Source organism: Peromyscus eremicus, chromosome 17, assembly GCF_949786415.1.
Source record: "Peromyscus eremicus chromosome 17, PerEre_H2_v1, whole genome shotgun sequence".
NCBI lineage: Eukaryota > Metazoa > Chordata > Mammalia > Rodentia > Cricetidae > Peromyscus > Peromyscus eremicus.
The window spans coordinates 12977066-12997517 of NC_081433.1; positions in this window are offsets into that span (position 1 = coordinate 12977066).

Here is a 20452-nt window from a genome sequence, read left to right on the forward strand (position 1 = left end):
AACATCTGCTTAATAAGCATTTATTCCAAGCTGGCCTAGGAAAATAACAAATTAGACCAGTTGGGAAGAAAATCACACAGAGAGCATTTTATTATCAAGATGTATCCAAAGTCTTATGAGAACATAGGACCAAGTGATTCCCCCTATATAGAAAAGTGAGTAGGAGCTGGGTGGTGGTGGTGCACGCCTTTAATCCCAGCATTCGGGAGGCAGAGGCAGGTGGATCTTTGTGAGTTCAAGGCCAGCCTGGGCTACCAAGTGAGTTCCAGTAAAGGCGCAAAGCTACACAGAGAAACCCCGTCTCGAAAAACCAAAAAAAAAAAAAAAAAAAAAAAAAGTGAGTAGGGTATTCCTAGAGGATGCAGCAATTAACTGGGTGATATAAAGTGGATACAAGTTACCAAATACACAATACATGTTAATATCCATGTGAGTATTGGGTTTCTACCAGAGGGTCTATGGTAATAAGAAGCTTGGAAAGGAAGTTAGGAGACCTGAGCTTGGGCTCCCAGCCTACCAGCACCCCATGATTGCAGGTACATCATGTCTTCTCTGTGCTTCTGGGCAGGAGTAAACAGTCACATACATTTTACATCGGAAACTGTACGGTATGAGCTCTGGTCACACTCCATTTTCCTTCCATCATCAACGTGACATCCCCAGTACACCATGACTCCTGGCTAATTAGAGACAGGCAGAGCGACCAGCATTAACACACTGTTTAGGGGAGTGGTAGTCTTATTGTGGCAGCTCCTCTGTTCATGGATGAACAGTTGACAAACTGGCTCACTCACCATCTTGAATATGACATGATATATAACTATCTCTGATCCCGGCAGGGTGGCAAGTCTGATGGGCCAGCACCTCATGGTCTTCTCCACACCAACTAGCAGGCACTTAAAGTGTGATCTGGACTCCTCTATCAGAACCTTCCTATCGAAGTCCACAGCATCTAGGAATGGAATCTGTAACTTGTGCCCCCCATCCCTTTCTCCACATGAATTAGTTACTTCATTGTTTCATCTCTTCTCCGTTACCTCACTCTATCTGAGACCACAAATCTCTGTCTCTTTAACGTTGAGAGTCTTCAAGATTCTTCAAGGGTATCCTAACCCACCACATCCACTCCACATCCACACCATACTTTAGATGCTTTATGAAGTCATGTGGTTCCTTTCATGATACATTTTTGTCATTCCCCATTCATCTTTTGAGGAGAAAAGACTCAAGTATCTTTGTGACTCACATCAATCTCCCCCAGAATTCATGTCTCCCACTTTCCATGTCTATAAATTAAGCATTATAACAGGATTTTTACATATTCAATGTTATTTTTCTTATACAATCACCTTATGGTAGGTTTTGTTGGTTTCTTGTTTTATGTGATAGGATTTTGCTATATAGCCCATGCTCTCTGAACTTGGAATATTCCTGTCTTAGTTCTGTGAATGATGGGATTATGAGTGAATCAGCTCATGGGACCATGCACCTAAATCATGGTAGTTTTTAAAATCCAGAAAGAGACGAAATGTTGAAGGAATTATTCAAGTTCTTACTAATAGCAATTGGAAAATTCAAAAGTTGAATTAATGTCTATGATTCTGAAATTAACAGCACTATAAGGTTTTGCCACTTTAAAAAATGTTTCTAAATAAAATGACCTTATTTTTCCTTTGCATTACAACATGCTTCCTGTTTAGTCCCTTACTGTGATACCAAGACAGGACATGTAACCATTTTTATTTCTCTTCCCCACAGGGCTTTGAGCAGCCCTAGGCGTACAGTGAATGCTTCACATCTGTTAAGATGAAATTATCTGAAACGGGTTCCAACCTGTACTTCCTAAAAGAGCCTGAGGTTTTTCCACGCAGGAGGTTAACGGCCTTCTCTCTGCTCCTGTCTGGACTGGGGAAAGTGCATTCAGCCGCCCAGCCGCAGGGTAACAACCGGGCTGAGAGCAATTACTCTCATCTGTGTGGCCTGACTTCCTCCCCAGGCAGCGGTTGACATCTTCCTGCATCTACTGTGGGCATGCACTGCACACAGCAGCATCTAATCCAGACCTTACAAACGGCTACATGTAATGGCTAAGTAGAAATCAAGAGGTAAGCCCGCCGGTGAAGGCGCTGTTGCCTGCAGTCTGAGGGGTGCTGGGTTAAGTGTGCACAAAAACTGGATCACGGCAAAACCCAACATAGATACCTGGAGATGTTCCACACTCAGGGAAGCTAGAACCTGTGCTTTCTAAAATTCATCTCCAGGACAAGCAAGAAAGATTGTACCTAGAGGCCCTAAGCCATTACAGTCTAATGTGGAATCTGGCATTAATTAGCAAAAAGTAGGCAATTCCAGGCAAGATCTGTTCTCATTTCCCTAGATTTCAAGGAAAAGGCATAGAATCAATTGATTTGTTTCTCTAGCTGCTAACTAGTTCTTGTAGTCTTCAACTCCCATCTCTGAGAAAGTCATACTGTAAAGTTTGAACAACTGGGTCTAGGAAAAGATGAGCAGAGATAACTAATAACTATGACCAATCATAACCAAACACTACAATGAAAGTGACTTAAAACACAGGAGACATTTATTTACACTGAGTTCCACTTAGTGTATTCAGACCAGAGTTGATTCTGGGTCACTGTGGGAAGAGAAGCCTGGGCCACCAAGTGGAATTCACTCATTGCTCTTCCTACGAATTATACTAGTGTTCCTTGTACCCATCCATGTCTCAGAGCTTGATCCCTTTAGAGACTGACCAAAGAAGATCCACTCAGTGAATCTTGATGACCCTTTAACAAAGAGACAAGTCTCCAACACAGGCTAAGAGAACTCACATCTAATGAGTGAATTCCCAAAATCACCAAATCTGAGGCCAGCTTAGAGACACGTTATAAGTAGTTGGTCCATGGAACTATGGTTTCTGGATTAAGAACAGTGACTTACATATTAAATTTTCTAACCCTAAAACATGAGAATTATAATGCTAGCTTAGGTAATTTTTAGGCTAAACAGGAGGATTTTTAAGTACCCCAGCTATATATTCTATGATTAGCAGGTGAAATATAATAAGCATGCATAAAAAGTTACACTGTCAAAATTTATTTTCCTCAATATATTTATGGAGACACTTAACAGATGTGCTCCTGAAATATGGATCATAAATGCATAAGTGGGCACCTGTTAGGGCTTCAGGGAGGTGAGACACCAAGATGCTCTCTTCTACCGAAACCCAAAAATGGACTTCAACAGAAGCCAAGAATTTGGGGCTGACCACACCGTTCCAGCCTCACTTAGTAAGAACAAATGCTCGCATGTGTTTTATACATAAGCAAGTCACAGGCCAGTGGGTATGACCCATCATTCTGCTAGGAAGGAAAACCTGAACGACTATTTAAAGAGATACTTTCATTGGAATTGATTGTTCAGTTAATATGGATGTCATCTCAGAACACATGTGTAACCTATAACAATGTGATAAGGCCTAAAGCCTGAAGAATACAATGTCTGACCATCGCCAGAGGAGAAGGCAGCTGGATCCCAATCAACAGTGAAGTACAAATCCTGTTTGCATCAGAACTGTCTGATCCTGGTTGAAATCCGGCTTACAGGGTCTCTCTACTAAGGGTTCTGATGCAGTGAGAACTGGGCTGAAGCTGGAGAGCTTATGCTGCTGCTCAGTACAAAGGCAACCCTCCTGCACCTTGTCCAAAATCCTCACTTGAATCCAACTGGATAGAATTTTGGAAGCTGAGATGTAGCCTTGAGCAATATACATGCTCTTCAATTCACATTTCCTCTCAGCCGTTTCCTAGAGGAGGTGGAGGACTCAGAACCCTTGGATGTGAGAACTCACAGCTTCTCCCCAACGTATTCAATCTTATATTTACAGTTTCTTGGCTCATATGAGAAAATTTAAGATACACTTCAGTTTTTAAGTCGGAAATACTCACAGTATTTTCTAGTCTCATTTTCATTGCTGTGATAAAATATCCTGACAAAAGTCAAGAAAGACGAGGAAAGGTATAATGACTTACAGTTTCAGGTTGCAGCCTGTCACTGAGGGGAAGTTGATGCAGGAACTTGAACACTAGCTCACAATTTTCACAGTTAAGAGCAAAGATGAATGAATGCATCCTTGTTGTATGCTCACTCACTCACTCAGTTAGCTTTCTTCATTTTTATACATTTAGGGTCCAGCCTAGGGAATAGTACTGCCCACAGGGGGAGTGAGCCAACTAACCATCAAGACAATCACCCACAGATATGCCCACAGGCCAACTTGATCCAGACAGTTCCTCCACTGAGACTCTCTTCCCAGATGACTCAAGGTTGTGGCAAGTTAACATTTATAACTAACCAGCACAAAGGGGACTTTGGCTAAAGAGTATACAATTTTAAATAAGGGCTGAAGGGATGGTCCCGTGGATAAAGTACTTGCTATACAGGTGTGAGGATCTGAGTTCAAATCCCCAGAACCTACATAAAGCTTGGTACAGTATTCCATGCCTATAGTCCCAGCATTCCGGAATATTGTGTGACAGGAGACAGAAACAGAATTCCTGGATGCTTACAGGATTCCTGGACCCTGACTTACACAGTGCCAAGTAGCAAAAAAGGGACCCTGTCTCAAAAGGTAGAAGCTAAGGACCAATGCTAAGGATGAACTCTGGCTTCTACACATGCATGATTATGTGAGTGCACATATACACACACACATACACACACACACACACACACACACACACACACACACACACACACGTGGTGGTATTGTGTTCCCCAAAATATTGTGCATCCTAATAAACTTATCTGGGGTCAGAGACAGAACAACCACTAGATACAAAGGCTAGAAAATGGTGGCACTCACACCTTTAATCCTAGCATTCCAGAGGTAGAAATCCCTCTGGATCTCTGTGAGTTCAAGGCCACATTGGAAACGGCCAGGCATGGTGACACATGCCTTTAATCCCAGGGAGTGGTAGTAGAAAGCAGAAAGGTATATAAGGCGTGAGGACCAGAAACTAGAAGCATTTGGCCTGGTTAAGCATTTGGCTGGTTAAGCTTTCAGGCTTCTAGCAGCACAGTTCAGCTGAGACCCATTCTGGATGAGGACTCAGAGGCCTCCAGTCTGAGGAAACAAGACCAGCTGAGGATCCAGCGAGGTGAGCTAGCTGTGGCTTGTTCTGGTTCTCTGATCTTCCAGTTCACCTCAATACCTGGCTCAGGTTTGATTTTATTAATAAGAACTTTTAAGATTCCTGCTACACACACATACACAAACACACACACCTTTTCAATTCTCAGTTGAGTGGGAAGAATATATTCAAGAGGTTTGTGGTAGCCATCATAGCTGCAGCTAGCAGTACATTACACTCCGGAAAACTGCTGAGAAAGCTAAGTTTCTACAGCCTCACTACAGAACAACTTTAGAGGTACTGTGTATGTTAATTAGCTAGATTTAACCATTCCACAATATATTACACATTTCAAAACACCACATCATTATACATGAAAAATACGCATAATTTTATCTATTTTTTAAAACAAAGATTTTTTTTCAGAAAAAGAAAGATGCTTTTAACTCTTTATCCTCTTCCCCAACTTCTTAACCAGCATTTAGCTCTTAATGGATTATAAATGAAGGTTTGATTTAATCCAGTTGTTATCTGTAAATATTTTGAAAGTAACCAAGCAGGTCCCATTGTGAATCAACACATTTTACCTTGGAGCCAGTCCCCAAATCAAAGCGTATTTGTGAATCTAAATTCTTTTATGGCAGATAGCACTTTGTGCTTTCTGTATTGATCTGGCCTCTATTGCTGCTGATTGAAAAAAAAATTAATTAATCAAAAAACTTACTAGCAGAGAACCGTATCTTCTGGGCGAGCAACAAGAATGGCTTGGCTCACTTGGCACTGGAAATCAGACAAACTAACTATCCATGTATCCCGAGTTGTAGAACTTGGACTAGTTGCTTATGTTGTATTCAGTTTACAGACCATTTTGTCAGAGTTCCCCAGATGCCAAACTTAATAGCAGATAGAAAGACAATTCAGCCCCAATACGGGGCTGGAGGACAATCAGCCTGGCAGCCACAGGCCTGCACTTTGCTGCAATTTGATGCCTGGGGCTGCTTCCCCACCACACTGAATACAAGTGGGATAAATGGCTGACACAAAACATATGCCCCTGGAGCTGACTGCTGGAATGAAGGACTCCAGCTAGACCAGTGAGAGAGAATTGGGGGACAAGAGACGGCTTGCTTCAGAGGAGAGCATTCTATGGGAAAGCCGCCTGTGGAACAGACTGATGGATTCATGTGTCTAGAGAATCGCTGGATTTTACAGCTGCCAAGAACCTTGGCAGTCATGACTGCTATTTCCCAGCCGTTTTATTGTTTCCTCGCTATATATCCATCCCTTAAAATACATCTTTCCTGAGTCTCTGTCCTGGGCCCTTGATTCACTGAACACTTGCGATGACTTTATCACCTTTATATAGACGACCCTCAAAGTTTTATTTCCAGGCCTGACCTTGATCCTGAGATGCACACTTAAACACTAAGCAGGCTGCTAGACGTGTCCCTGCGGAGGCTCAGAAGCACACATAATACACCAGGATACACAAAAGCCACTCACTCTTCCCCAGTGAGCCGCTTACTACACTCAACCTCCGAAATAATGGCTGCTCTGTACTTACCCTCACCTGATACAAACCTCACAAACCCAAGGACCCCACACCCAGGCCACTGTGGCCATCACCACTGCCCACCCCATTTTACCCCAGCACATATTTTTTAGAATGCAGCACAGCTCAGATTGTACCATTCTTCCAGCTTCAAGACTCCATGTTTCTTCTTTGCTTTCTGAGATCCAAATCCTCTTCACTGGCAGGCATAAGTCCCCACTATCCTACCTGTGTGCTCAGTGGCCTTCTGTTCCCATCCTTTCATGGTCCTCTTTCACTCCATTCTCCAGGCTGCTTGGACCCTCTGAGATAAAAGTGTTTGAACAGATCATTCACAGAAAAAGGAAACAATAGCAATGCCACTCAAAATAATAGGAATGAATATTAAAAATTAAACCAAGTTTGTTTCTTCACTTAACAAATCAGCAAAAAATTGCTAGCGTGCTCTTTCACTGAAACTGCCGTGAAGGAGGAATCCCAGGAAACACTGACAAGCGGCATAAATCAGGGTGACCTAGACTCCACAGTGCCTTGCAAAGATGGCCCAGGATGCCCCAGAATTCCCTGTGACTGTAAGCTGAAGAGGGGTACTGCATATACACAACACAATGATTATAGGGGCTGCTAATTAAAGATGGACACTACCTCACTTCCCCTTGAGTCTAGACGGGTCATGTGACTTTCTATTGTGGCTACTTGTCTTATTGCTATGAAAAAAAAAAACACCTGACAAGAGCAACTTAGGGGATTAAGAGTTAATTCTGGGTCACAGCTCGTGGGCCCAGTTCGTCGCGGTGGGGGAGGCATGGCAAGAAGGGCATGAAGAAGTCTGTTGCACTGTATCCACAGTCGTCGGGTAGCAGAGAGAGATGGACGCTTCTGTTAAGCTTGCTCTCCTTTTCATTGAGTCCAAGACCTCATCCCATGGAATGGAGCCACCTACAATTAGTGTGAGTGCTCCCATCCCAATTCATCCAACCCAGAAACTCCCTCACAAACAAGTCCATATGTGTCCCCTGAGTGAATCTAGAGTCTACCAAAGTGACATTAACCCTCACACTATCTCTGCCAGTACAATGCCCAATGGTACCCCAGGGTGAAGATGTGAATCCTCTCCATGAACAAGCCCAGACTAGCACACTGGCAGATGACAGGACACTACCTGGTTACTTAAGGTTATCCAGATCAAAGTTGTCCAACCATCAGATACATCAGTGAGACTATCTTGGACTAGCCAGACCAGCCAGCAGCTGAAGATAAAACCAAGCCCAGCTGGTTTCAATGAACTTTCCTTCAAGTCTTTAGAAATGTGTAGCTGACCTGGAGATTTCAATGTAGATTCTGAAAGATAAATGCATTCATTTCAGGCCATCAAGTTGTGTGATGGCTACTTATACATCAATATTAAATAGATATATCTATTGAAGCAAAACTTTGATTTCTAAGAATTTAAGTGCAGAAATAGTGGGTCAACTGTGTCTCTTTACATATGGCTAAGACTTTTCTTTTTATAACCTGTTATTAATTCAAAACAAAGGCTCTTGAAATATCATCATCAGTAAAGAATTACTGGCTAAGTCAACACATGTTTGCATGAACTACAGTGAAGCTGGAATCCATTTGTACAAAGCAGACCAAAGCCCCTTCCCTAGAACATCTGCCGAAGTATGCTGCATATGGAATAAACAGCAAATGTTTATTAACTGTACCATTTATATAAAAGATTGAGAAAAAGCATATGCGTGAATTAACATATACACAAAAATTATCTGAAAAATAGGGGAAAAACATGAAATTATCCACTGCCTTAAAAAAATAAATGACTAGAAAGAAGAGTTCAAAGGTAACATAATACAGATCTTTTTCTTGCCACATGAAGACCAGCAGAAGTGTACAACTGTTCCATACACCTCAATCACCACCTAGTTCCTTAGAACTATGCCCCCTCCTGCTCACAGGTGTTATTTCCTGTGGGTCCCAGAGTCTCTACCTATCAATAAAGAGGAATGAATAAGAGGGGCATACTGTGATACTCATAGGATCCAAGTTTGTACGCTTGATCATGCTCTGTAAGTGACATCTGGATATCGAACACAACTCCAAGAAGGGGCCCACGACAAGTAGTGTAGCTCTGTGCATGCCTGGGAGGAAAAGCAGTTGCCAGGGGATCTGAGCCAGCCTACAGAAGAATCATCAAGAAGACTCACAATGTTGAGACATTTCTTAAGGGTTGAAAATGATTTAAATTAGGGGGAAGTTAGGAAACAGGCTAGTCTAGTTTGATAGTTAGTCATGACAAGGACAGAGAAAGATATTAATAAAAGAGAAATCACTCTCAAGGGCAGACAGATGGAGGAAGCTTCTGGAAGGGCAGACTCTTCACTGTGTACTTCCCATCAAAGTTATGGAAACAGTTTTAGAATCTGACAGGGCTGTATCAACTTCCACTCCTGCCCCTTTGTCTCAGTGAAGTCTTGGGCAAATTTTGCATCAATACCCAGAGTTCTCCACAGCAACTATGATTGTGTACCCAAAGTCTGCACAAGATCTAGCTAGTCAAAATTCCAGTGTTGGGATGGGGAGTATGGCTTATGAAGTGCCAAGTATAGCTGAGAAGCCTTTGATAACTGGTGATTGTTTGGTATGGGAAGGTCAGTTTTCATCAGAGATGGAGTTCCTAGTAGGTTGCTCATGTTCCAATAGATGACCCTAGACCCATGTACATAATGGCAGCACTAACCAGACTCAGTGGGTTAATGAAAAAAGAACATGAAGTTGAGAGGGAAATATGGAGGGTCTGGTAGGAATTAGTGGGAAATGGGGGGGGGCTGATATGATCAAAATACATTTTATACATGTATGAAACCCTCAAAGAATAAATTTAAAACATATCTCTAAATAGAGTTTCATGCGGCAATTGAGGTGATATGCCTCCCAAACACTGGGGATGCACAGTGTCAGTGAAATGAGGAAATACATTCACCAAATGAGGCACTGTTACCCAGAGACAGGTCTGGGTTGTCCAGATTCTGATTTCATCACACAAGAGCGATTCTGACTCGGACATGCAGATACCAGAAGTTGAGTCAGATTTTTCTCAATTTTAAGCCATTTAAAATATATCTTAAATAAGACATTTAAAATATTTATTCTCATTCATAACTCACTACTTTCACCTTTTAAAAACTAAACAAATCAGAGCAGGGAAATAAAATAATTATTTTTCCACTTCAGTAATCAAAAAGAGTAAATGACTAAGCTCACAGAATGAATTCTCTTGACTTAATAATTAAAGAATGTCTCAATCAGAGAATAATTATAAAATCATTCATTCTGCTTATGCTGTATGGGTTTATGTGATATAGTTGCCAATTATTTAAATAAAATAATTCAGTATTTTTAGGCTTTGATAATTTACTGGCATAACATAAAACCAACCTTGTAAATTTTTCAAGTCCTCCTTTGTTCTTCTTAGCTCTCACAAGGTCAAAAAACATAAGAAACATCAAAAAATACAAAAGAATAAAAAATAACTTCTGACCACAACTTTTGCCTTTTAAAGTCATACTATCCATTTTAGTTTGTGAGTTCCTGTCATCAAACATTTCCTCCTTTGCTAATACTTCATTGCCACCACTCTCAAGAATTTTGTGAACCCAAGTTTTCTGAGCCTCAGCTGGAAGACAAGAACATCTATCCCGTCCATCATTGATGGGTACCATGCACCTGTCCATTCCTGGCACCGTGGTGAACCATGAGGAACAGAGAAGAAAGCTGCTTGTCCCTGCAATACAACCTCACAAAAATGAGGGGACTGGTGTGGGGCAGTGGAGGCATGTGGGTGACATGCTGTGGATACTTGAAGATTACAGAGCCAACCGTGAGGAGCTGAAGAACTTCCCTCCCATTTCCTGAAAGCACAATATGTATGCCTCAGTTTGTGTGCTGCTGTTTCAAAACTACTAGAACTGGGTCAAGGACAGAACTGCATCTTCCACAGTCCTGGATGCCACAATTCACCATCAAGGCACCACCAGGGTCAGTGTCTTCCTCACTTCTAAGATGGAGCCTCCTTCCTGCATCCTCTAGAGGGAAAGAATGCAGAGTCACCAAGGGGTAGAAGAGGAGGCAGGAGAAGAGGGTAAATGCTGACAGACTCCCTTCTTTATTTTCTTTTGTTTTTTTGTTTTGTTTTGTTTTTGTTTTTAAGACAGAGTTTCTCTGTGTAGCCTTAGCTGTCCTGGAACTTACTCTGTAGACCAGGCTGGCCTTGAACTCACAGAGATCTACCCACCTCTGCCTCCTGAGTGCTGGAATTAAAGACATGTGCCGCCACTACCCAGGTGAAAGACCCTATCTCTATAAGGGCCAAGCTCCATGCATGAGGTGGAGTCCTCAGGAGCTAGATGCCTCTGAAAGCCAACGTCTTAATCTCTTCACATTGGCATTTCAGTTTTAAGACATCAGCACACATTTCCAATCATTGCAGTTCATAGATACAATAAACCTTTCATTTGCTATGCATTTAATGGTGACACTAAAGTGGAATGCAAATAAATGAGAAATGTGCAATGCATTGCCAGGTCTGGGAAATATTTGTTGGAAAGACTTTTGAAACTAGCTGGTATCTGAGACAATTGAAAGACACTTCCCAGCCCATAGGGTGTGAGTTAGTCAATTGCCACTTTACCCTGTCTATATCCTGGTTCAAGAAAGTAATCACACCACCAGACAAAGCTTTATATGAGAGCAATCTTTCTTTCCCAGGATTCTAAGTATGCATGCCTACTCATATTCAAAAAGCCTCACCATGAAATAAAACAGCAATGGGGAGTGTCTCCAAGGTCACAGCCACATTGCACTCCAGAAAACCAAATGAAATGGGAATTGTGCCTACGAGTCTCTTGGAAGCAAAGCTGGTGTATAGGGACAAGCAGCTGTAGAATCACAGTGATCTTGGTTAATGTTTCATGTGGTGCTGTTTAAACTTTCACACCTGTGGTGCTGTGAAAAACCATGATAAGCCTTCACTACATGTCAAGACTTGAGCATCGATTTTTAAGATTGAACAAGTGGACTGAGGTCCTTAACTGTCTCAAATCTATTTCCACAGCAAGATATGCTGAGAAGAGAGGAGGCCTTGTTGCATCTAACTCACAGAAGTTCCAGAGATGAAGCTGGCAGAGGCAGGAAAAGGAAGACTAACATGAAAAGTGGGGATTAAGGAGAATAAGGAAGCACATGCAGAGGTAAGGACAGCATGAATGTGAGCAAGGAGTCACATGGGTGAGGAGTCACAGGGGTATGTGGCAATGACTGCAGTAGCTCTCACTGTGCACCAATCATTGCTGCCATACTGATCCAATTTATTCTCATCTGGCTGATGAGGCAGCTGCCATCATCATCCCCTGTGGAGACAACAGGAGGGGAAAGAGATGGCAACTTCACAGTGATTTACAGCGTATGCCACTTGTAGGAGGTGTAACAATTGGAGGCAAGGTCACCTGCCTTCAGAGTGTGTGTCTACGGTTACACTGACTATCTTATTGTCCAAAGGGTAGAAGAGGTTGGCATAACTTATTAGTTAATATTTATAACTTCTGTTGCTGTAATTATTCATTGATTAAAAGAAGTTACAAACCCTGTTGGGAAACTTGAAGTAATATCTCTAACATACAAATAGGTCCATTGAAGCCATGTTTAATATTTGTTATAATCAATTATTGCTTCTGACTAAGAAACTTTCCATCTCTAAATTATAATTCCAAACATTCCTTAGGTGATCAAATAGTATATGCTAGGCTCTTCTCTGAACACTACATACACTGACTCATTTACTGCTTAAACTAAAGCTGCAACAAACAAGCCTCCAAAGATAGAATGGCTCAAGCACAGAAGAATCTGGGTCAAACTAAACCATTGTTGGGTAGTTCTCATTCAGGAGACTTGGACACCCAGGTTCTTTCCATATTGTGGCTCTGCTTTTATCAAAGTGTGATTTCCAAATCATTGGATTTGTTTGCATTATAGGAGTTGGAAGCAAATTGTCATGAGATATTGAGAGAAGGGAATAAATACTTTCTATTTATTAGTCTTAATTATATATCTATTTTTTGACTATTTATCTATTTATTGACTACTAGTCAACATGTGGCCATACCTCACTAAAGGGAAGTTAGAAAATTGGTCTAGCTGTGGACACAGGAAAAGGGGTATCTGAGGAGAATAATACTCCAGGCCTCAACACATCATATCACACTGTCATCTCCACCTAGACTCCACCTAGAAACTGAGTTACAAGAGATTAAATGACGAGTCAGACAGTGGGTAAGTAGCAAAGTCCAGGTTCAAATCCCTGCATTCTAGCTCAAGAGTCCTGTGCTTGGCCTCCATAGTTTGTCACTATCTCTGTAAGACCATGTGTACGAAATGATGGTGTACAATGTTACAGCTATCAGCAGGTTAAACGTAGGTGTGATATACCTCTCTTCTTTAAAGTCTAATATCTCTATACCCTCATTGGCATCTTGTATGTATAGATGCGTGTCCTATGAAGGTCAGAGGACAATCTCAGTTGTTATTCCTTGGGTTCCACTCACCTTCTTTGAGACACAGCCTCTCATTAGTCTGGACCTTTCTAAGCAGAAAGGACTAGCTGGCCAATGAGCCCCAGGCATCCTTCACCAGCATCTGACTACAGTTACACAGCTTAACAGCTCTGCTGTTGTCATGGAATGGAGTCTTTGGTATCAGACTCTGAACTTCTAATATGTCACATGGACTTGAATCCAAGTGGACAGGAGAGAGAGAGTTGCAGCCGCAAAATGATACTTGTATAGAGGTCATGTGGGTCAGCTATGCCAATAAGAGAAAGGGGCATTTTATCAGATATAAAACTCTACTTTCTTGTAATAAAAAATGTATTTTCAGGTTGCAATGGGTTGTTTTCCAAAAATGCTTTTGTCTCTTCCCACCTATACCCACTTTCCTTCTTTCCTAATATCTAGTGCAAATGGGAAATCTCTGAATCAAGAAAGAATGAAAAGAAAGAAGGAAACTGTGATGCACCATGAGATGGGTTATGATAGAGGTGGATTCAAAGAGGGACAAGAGGTAAGAGAGACACTGGGCCCCTACACCACCACCAATGGCAGTAAACTTTACTGGCATCAAAGCCTGAATCAAGTAAAATAACATCTACTGTTCAGAGTCATAGGTAGACTGTGTGCCTAGGCAAGACATGGGGCAATGCTCTCAAGATAGAGATGTCAAGGTGTTTTGCAGGTCTGGGCACTCAAATCAAAGGTTCAAGGTGACACAGCATGGGTTGCATTTGGGAAACTGGAGTGAAGCCACATGCTTCAGGGCAGATAATGTGTGCTGGGAAGACGGCAGAACATGGAAAAAACTGGGGATTAACAATATTGGGTTTCACCCAATCCCAATGAGCATGGTTAGGAAGCAAAGTTCTCCAATATCAAGGAGGACTAGAGTGGTGTACTTAAGCAAAGAGGTGGTGTAGACAATAAACCATTATTTGCCACCTCAGCTGACCCTATCAATCCCTCTGTAGTTCCCAAAGGACAAATCTCCCCAAACCTTGTCATTCTATCCAGCCATAAGTCTTGCTCTTGTGTGTCCCCCTACCGACTGAACTGAATCATAGTTCTGACCTGGTCACAGCAGACTACAGGGCTGTCTCCCCATCCCCCTCCACCTTGTAAGGATAAGCAGCTTGACAGCCAGGTCATTCATCATGTGTCCAGGCATTTCCCCAGAACAGATGATTGTTATTGAGTTTCCCCCATGCCTTGGAGCATAAAAGAATTATTAGTGAGTCCTTGATAGCAATGGGAAAATAAAAACAAGATACCTAGGCTAGTCACCCATACATTATAAAACTAACAATTTCCTCTTTCTGAAAATGTAGCTAAGCAACATTTTCTAACCTCCTTATTAAGCATGTCCATGTGCTTGAGTAATAGCCAACAGAAAATGAGCAGGAAGATGAATGTCCCTTGCTTAATTCCTTATGCTCACTTCCTTCCCACTTACACCATAGAAATAAGTATTGTAACTTCAAATCTGTTTGAAAAGGGCAGGAGCCCAGGTTCCTAAGTTGCTTCTTGGAAAGAGCCACTCATAAATAAGAACTAATGAGGTTCCTGTGTACAAGGAATGAACATCTGGTTGCTTCACTCATACTAGGTTTTGGAGTTTGTTAAAACCATATTTTAAGTAGTATGCTCCCTTTTTTAACTGTTCTGCAGGCAAAACGACACAACACATGTGTCATACTTAAAGGAGAGCTCAGCAAACAATATGTAGTCACTCTATTTGGATGTTTAGTGGTGCTGTTGTTAGTAGGAGATGAGGAGATGTTATAGGAGTCAACCCTGAGAAGTAAGTACAGGACAAGTATTATGTGGTCTTTGTATCTCACCTGTGCTGGTGTGAAAGGTTCTGGTAAACATCATGTTTCCCACTAATAGGACCACAAATGAAGATATGAAGTATCAATTGTTCAATTATCAAAAACATGTGGGCACAAGACATATGCCAAAGCCCAGACACCAACAGTAACAAAGCTTTGCTCCTTGCTCTCAAGCAGAATCCATGTCACCTGGAAAGTCATTAAAAAACACTGACTCCCAGGCCCAACCCAGACTCACTGACTCAGAACCAGTCTGAGTTTGGCAACATCCCATTAACAAATGAATAAGGGGCTTAAGTTTCCAATACATGAGTCAGGGAGACACATGGAAGCCAAACCAACATCTATCCTTTTGTATTACTTTCACTTATTTATTAATTAACTAATTTATTTGTTTATTTATTTATTTCAAACAAGGCCTCATGCAGTCAGCCTGGCCCTGAACTCAGATAGTTGAAGGTTGTTCTCCAACTTCTAATCTTCTTGCATCTCTCCCAAATACTGTGGTTACAAGCATGTACTACCTTCTTTGGTTAATGTCTTGCTGAGGTCAAACCCAAGACTTCGTTCAAGCCAAGCAAGTACTTTGCCAAATGACCTACATCCCAAGAAAGCATTTATGTTTTATAAGTGAAGAGGAGATAGCCCATGACCCCTGGGTTTCCCCACTATCCGCGAGTCCCATGCATGCTTGTCCTCCTGGACATTCCAGCTTGGGTGATATCTTGCCTGGAGAGTTAGGGTCCTGCACTGGCCTTACTGGAAAACCCATGTTGTGTGTGGATAAACTCAGCTGGTTGAAGGAGTAAGCACCTTACTGTGCTGCCAATAAAGGCTACAAGCCTTCCCTTCCCTCCTTATACCTCTATGTAGACTTATCTCCTAATGAAAGGATTTGTGATTTAAAATTTCATTTTGTCTTTGCCTTCAATATACTATTTCCACAAGGGCTCTGGGGACACAAGCTGAAAAGCATGAGCCATCTTGGTAATTCTCTCTCCAGCCAGCACAGCTCTCCCTGGGAAGATGTACCCTCCAGCACTCATCAAAAGTAATTACCCTGGAGAGGGAACACGGTTTGGGAAAGTGAGACCATTTCTATTATTACTTTCTTGTATTAAATGATAAATATTTAACGCCATAGAGTTGAAGCATACAAGATGGCAAATGACAAAAAAAAAAAAAAGGAGGAGGTATACAGAAAAATTGCCTGATCCCCAGAGACTTGTTTCAACTCAAAATAAACAAAGAAATAATTTTACTGCTCCTTTAGTATTTTTTTTTCAGCTTTATCGGAGAATTAATTCTCCCAAAGGGATTACCTAAGGCCTAGTCTAATACTGAGTCTTAGATGGTCAGCCTCAAAAGGAGTGTAAACTCACATAGGAAAGCCAGAGTTTCCAGAGAATGTAGATGACACAAATGTGCTTAGAGGCTTTGAGGATCAAGTCCAACTTTAATTCTTCTTAATACTCTAATTTCCTCAGCCATAAAATGAATTTATATTGTGAGGGGCGAACATTCTACACACAGAAGTTAAGAAGTGAACAATAATACAATTCCTAGAAGCAGGGACAGGAGTAGAAAACTGATGCTGTCAGGATGAGAAATGCTGACCTGCTTAGAACATCTAGAGTATCTCACTGGCCATCAAAAGGAAGTGCCAAGCCTGCTTCATGTCGAGAAGATAGGATAAACTTGGACTTCAGATTCATATAAGTAGTTACTACAAAAACCTGCCTTCAAGATTGGTGAACGAGTAGCTCTTTTGAAGGAGGGAGTTGAATGGTCTACAGATATTTGTTTTCCAAAATATATCCTACAAGGCTGGCAAGATGGCTCAGTGGACCCATCTTCTAGGAATGCCAGAAGTTCTATGTGTAAAGTCTTTCCACCATGACTGCCTAAACATGAGCTGAACTAGGATGACACCAGTAGACCCACTGATGCAGACAGGGAAGGTTCACAAGAATCCAGCCCTACACAGAGAAATACAGGTAGCTAAGGAGTGCTGAGGGTGGGAGAAATAGTGTTCCCCAGGGAAGAGAACAGCAATGGTTATCCAATATCCAATAGTCAGCCCTGAACACACACACACACACACACACACACACACACACACACGCTCCTAACAATTCCCACAGAAACAGGGGAAATGATGTAATTATAATCTCAAAAAAGATTTTAAATAATTTAAGTCATTTTCAATGCTCATGTCATGCTTAGAAGTATATACATTCTTTTGGAGAAGTGGGAAAACACAAGGGAAGGTGAGACCAGCTGACACAATGGGCCATGGCTTACTGGATGCTTATGAGGCTCAACAAATGATCTAGGGGTGTTGACAGGTTAGATGTGGGTAGGACAATAGCCTAGGTAATTATAAAGTCATGTGGAGTCTTGGGAGTCTCCATAGACTACATGAAAGACCAGTGAAAGACACAGTGAGAGGAAACCCAAGATTTCTGTTTGAGTAGATACCCTTCCTAGTTAGCTTTAACAGTCAACTTGACACAGCCTCGAGTCGCCTGAGAAGGCAAGTCTCAAGTGAGAGATTACACAAATGAGTTTGGTCTATGGCTATGTCCATTGTGAGTTGTCTTGATAATTGGTGTAGGAGGTGCTAGCCCACTGTGAGCAACATTCTCTGCACAGCTAATCCTGGGATGGATAAGAAGCTACGTTAAGCATGAGCCTATGAGTAAGTCAGCAAGCAGTGTTCCTCCATGGTCTCTGTTTCCGGTCCCTGCTTGAATACCCACTTTGACTTCCCTCCGTGATAGACTTTTACTAGAAGTGCAAGCCACATAAATCCTTCTGCCCTTAAGCTGCTTTGGAAAATCCTTCTGTCCTTAAGCTACGGCAATGGTCGAATGACTATGTTGTTTCTAGAGTGTGCTAGCCGAGACATGTGAAACTTTCCATGGAGTGTCTCACTTCTACTAAGGAGAGTGTTGATTCAGGCTGGGGAGCAGGTGGGAGGTGATGGTTCCCCATAGTTCCCTAAAGGCTGAAGCCACAGAAATGAGTGATCTGTGTACAAATAGTTAATAATCCCTTTTATCCGTGTAGTTCTATGCATGTATAAGTAAAAAAAAAAAAAAAAAAAATCTTAAAATTTTAAAGCCTTTCTATTTATGGGCAATGTTTTGAAATGTCAAAGATTCAGATGACAGGTTTGCACAAGGGAGATTATGTCTCTTATCTATCTCATGTTCAGGCACTGAGCTTTCTCCCTGGAGGCTTGTGTTTCTGTGGAAACAGCCCATGGCCCTGCTGTCAAAGGGATTTCCTTTAGGATCTCCTCCACTCCTCTGACCACCCTTAAAATCCACATACATAGCTGCAATCTTACTCTTAACCATTAGATTAATATTGATCACAAGCATCAATCCACCAATGAATGGATGGGGACAATTTGTGAAAACACTTGTCACTTATTTGTACAGTGGGACCAGCATGTTCCATGGCTACTGGCCTTGGACCCTGGCTCTGAGGGTGAAGAAAGCAGAGGGGGTTAGCCAGGCATGTATACTCTGCAACCATGTAAATGGTAAACAATCACCAAGTAGTGTCAGGTTCTCCAGAAATAAAGGAGCAAAGGAAGCACAGAACACTAGATCACTATTCTATTTGCTACCAATATGAGATGAGGGGACAGTGGAAGGCTGGCATAAAGTCTACACTGTTGGTAGCCTCTTAGAAGTGATGTAGATCATCTTTAAGCAACATCAAATCCTCTGGCGTAGCTGTTCTCAAACTGTAAATGCTAAAAATATGCTAACACCAATATATTTATAGTCATATGATTTTTTTTATAACCATGCAGTCCTAGGAGAAGTAGATATTCAAAATAATGGGCAGACTGTAATCCATTTATAGGACTGTATTTAACCATCACAATACTCATGAAGATTAAGAAAGCAATGTAAAATTCCTGCTTATGTCATATCTAAGAAGTTACATGTACTAGATGGTTACTATAAAAAGGTCCCTGGAAAGGCTAAATTTATGTCCCAGGATAGTAGTGATACTCATGTATATGTGTTTTATTTGCAGTTCCTTCAGAATACAAGAAATTAGAAAGGGATCCTTGGTGTGGAGGGAGAAGAAAGATCTTAAGGGGGATAGTAAAACACAGGACAGGAACAGGAAAGGGGAATGGTGGGCAGAGTTTAAGTATGGAGAGAAATGGGAGGGTGGGGAAGAGGAGGAGGTAAGGGGAAGAGTAACAAACACTCAGGATATTTGAAAAAGCCGTATGGAAACCTACTATTTTGTAAACATTACATGTGTGCCTATGTGCACGTTTAATTAAAGTTACCTTATATAGGTAACTCTTCTTATCCTCGAAGCTATACATAAGTTTCCAAAGAATAAGCCCAATGTCAGATGTGGGATACATCTCTTCAAGTTGTTGGCTAAAGGTATGGTGTCGTAGGAACTCTCAAATAACCCAGACTATTGACAATGCTCTCAGTTACTTCCTATAACTTTATGGAAAGACCCTATTGCGAAGACACCCCATACATTTGTTAGAGGATGTGGAGAAATCAAGTTGGTGCTGACCAAGAAGCTTCCTTCCTGCCAATTAGCTGTCACAGTACTGGAAGGTGTTATACAGACTTCTAGGGAAGAAAAGTCATCAACAGTCACACCCAGATGTGAACCCTGTGAATCCAAATGACTAACATGACAAGATAGGTCCATGGGTGCAATAATGTCATGAATGTTATGGTGGTGACCAATCACTTTCTGCATTTAAGCCTGGATCCAGAAGAGGAAATACATGCTTAGTAGGGGAAATCTAGCCAGGAACCCATGGTTGAACAGCTCACAGGCCCCAGAGGAGAGCATTCTACTAATATTCTGCTAAATGAGCATGGTATCAAACTGCCTTTAAAATTTGTAACTCTCTACCTATAAATTAGTGTATCCTTCAAACCTTATCAGAGAAGTTTCTTTGTTCAGTGGATGATACTTAATGTAGAAACTCACAACGCCTTAAAGTGTCCAGAATGGGCATCAGTGGAATGCTCAGTCACCACAAAGGGGAGAGGGCAAAAGTCCCCCTTCCCATGCAAGCTTGAGGGACCATGATGGAAGAGGGAGTAGAAAGATCTTAAGAGACAAACATCAGGAGGACCCAAGGAAAACAGTATCTACTTGACTTAACAGGCCCTCTGCACTCATGAACTCACATCAGCTGCAGTTGCCTGCATAAGACTTGCAGAAGATCAAGGCAGTCAACATTATAGCATGGGTAGGGGAGGAGCTCACCTGGCCCTAACTAAGAGCTAAGGGGCTGTTGTTAGTTGATAGCTTCTGGGGAAG